Raw genomic sequence first — 2482 nt, 5'->3', positions numbered from 1 at the left:
TGTTGTTTATTTAATTAATGGTATCCATAGTTTTTCTTGTTCACTGCCCATCTCTATGTGCATATGCTAATGGTTAGTGTTGTCCATTGTGATGACACCGAAGGGTTTTCGAATTGCTCATCTGATTGTGGGGATGCATGGCATTGTCTTGAACTATAGCTATTTTTATAGTTAATTGGGGATTTCTTCGTCGTAGATTCTTTAGTATAGCTCATTTGGAGACAATTTTGCTTTCGGGTTTCGATTTTTCTATTAATTTATGTGCTCATGTTCTGATGTGTTTCTTTTTATCTTAGAAGGATTTGGTTTATTTTGTTTTTGGTTTTTGGAATTTTCTTGTTCCGCCTTTATTTGGTTTTCTGATTTGCGGATTATTCATAATATGGGTTTGATTTGTTCGTTTATTTTATTTTTATTTTGACGTTTGAAATTTAGTAGCTTGGTTTTGAGTGATTCATGCAATGTGGAATAATTTTGTTCTTACATTTCTATTTAATTAACTTTTTTTAGATCATGAGGGAACACTGAACTACTTGTCACACCTTGATCATGAGGACACTGAAAAACAGGTATGGATATATCTAGGATTCTGTGACTTATTTGCCTGTGCATTTTATCAACAGATCAATGCAATCCCTTATTCAGGAGAGTTTTGATAAGTATCTGTGTGGGTCATGCTTTCTGAATGAGGACTCAACTTTACAGCTGTTATTGATGGGTGATTGTAAGTGTGTTACTTTTTTAAGAGTTTGATATGCATATGAGCCATGGGGTGGCCTGTGATTAGTATTTGACACTTTATGCCGTCTTTTGCAAGCAGATTGATCTTCTGTAGAGAGCACTGTGGCGGATAACTGGAAAGTCCAGGAGCACATACATAAATAGATATTATGTTTTAACTGTTTAAGTAGGAGATGGAGGGATAAGAGTATTTGCTCTTTATCCTACTCTGACAGTTGACTACTTTGTCTTTCCTTCAACTAAATTGATTGTGCTTTTGTGTTCTTGCCATCTCACAGATGCTGAAGAAATTAAGTAAACAACTTAGTGGTGAGGATTGTACGTGGAACACCTTAAACACTTTGTGTTGGGCAATAAGATCAATATCTGGGTCCTTGATCATATATCAGGAGGAACAGGTATGCAATTCTTTTGAGTTCGATTATGCTTCGCTCCCGAGTTGCTTATCTGCTTCCTAGAATAATATAAAATAGCTTTTTAGTTGCCTAACATTGTCCGAGTTCGCTCTTAATTGTGTCTTAGAGTCGAGATGTTATCCCAGCTGGCGTATTTCTAATATTCATATATGAAGTTAAAATGAGAAGCACAAACAAATGTGTATGGCACATTGTTGAGCATGTTTGGTGGTGGTGGTTCCATCATACATGATTGTTATTCTTTGTTTCTTTCTGAAGTACTTAATGGCCTTTTTTTCCCTATTTCATTGGCTTTCTGGATACTTGGAAGATGATAAGGGGAGGTCATCCAAAATCCATTGTATAGAAAATGGTGTAGAACTGTAGGTAGAACTGTAGGGTTTAGGGAATTTGAACTCAGAGTCTTACTTCCGTTGGCTGGGCCTATGGTTCACCATCCCATTTCTGCTTGTAAAAGAGTGAGCTTCTTTGTTTCTCATTACTTTTGTGTATATGTAATAACAGATGGATGGTTATAAATATTTGAATCTCTTGCTTCTTATACAGACATAGTTCTATGGTTGAAAGGTACAATGGGTAAATGTAGCCATACAATCAGGTTGGGAATAAACCATCACCAGCTGGAAATAGATGTTTCTATTAGCCTATTTCTCCCCAATCTCATAGGAAGATGTTATCCTTTTAAAAAGCATGTTAATTTTTTTAAACGCTTATATGATAGTAAAGTTTGTAACACAGACCGTGCGAAGCGCGGGTACGCACCTAATTTGATACTTATAATCAGATTGGGATGCATGGATTCTATTTCCTTTTAACTTATTTGTTTTGGGTAAAAAGAAGAATGTGCATGGTCATCTTAAAACAACACTCGATTTTTCATAGCGTGCTTTCTAAGTCTCTCACTTAATTTGTGGTTGCTTTAGATAAATTACTTGGAGGAGTTGTGACTTTTTGGCAGTTCTTATATCTTTGTTTTCTAATCAATTACATTATGGTTTTGTTGTTCTAAGAATCTTAATTTTCAATTCGAGTGGTAAGGACATGGCGATTTCACATTTAACATTGGGAGACACTGGAATCATGTGAGACATTCTTATTATAAATATTACTCACAAAGTAAAGGAGAAGCAAAAAAAAAACTATTCTAATTAGTTGTTTCAACTACAAGGTGTTTTGAAAATACCTTTCCTTCATTCGGCCTCATTTGCTTTTGATTTAAAATTCTCATAAATTTTTTTGAAACGCTACTATTGTATGAGGTTATGAGCCAGTGAACAACTACTATATGCCAAATGTCTTGACCTAAATTGTTGTACATGTTCATA

At 34.9% G+C, this 2482-nt stretch overlaps 1 long non-coding RNA gene across 1 annotated transcript; it reads left to right on the top strand.

The window, feature by feature from the left end:
• The first annotated feature begins 649 nt into the window (after positions 1 to 649).
• LOC119996057 lies at positions 650 to 1489 on the top strand. The gene is made up of 3 exons (XR_005467784.1): positions 650 to 724; positions 821 to 928; positions 1020 to 1489. It is a non-coding gene; the product is annotated as an uncharacterized LOC119996057 (long non-coding RNA).
• Positions 1490 to 2482: the final 993 nt, after the last annotated feature.

Source organism: Tripterygium wilfordii, chromosome 4, assembly GCF_013401445.1.
Source record: "Tripterygium wilfordii isolate XIE 37 chromosome 4, ASM1340144v1, whole genome shotgun sequence".
Classification (NCBI taxonomy): domain Eukaryota; kingdom Viridiplantae; phylum Streptophyta; class Magnoliopsida; order Celastrales; family Celastraceae; genus Tripterygium; species Tripterygium wilfordii.
The sequence above is the reverse complement of the archived record's forward strand: the minus strand, read 5'-3'. Positions and strand labels throughout refer to the sequence as shown.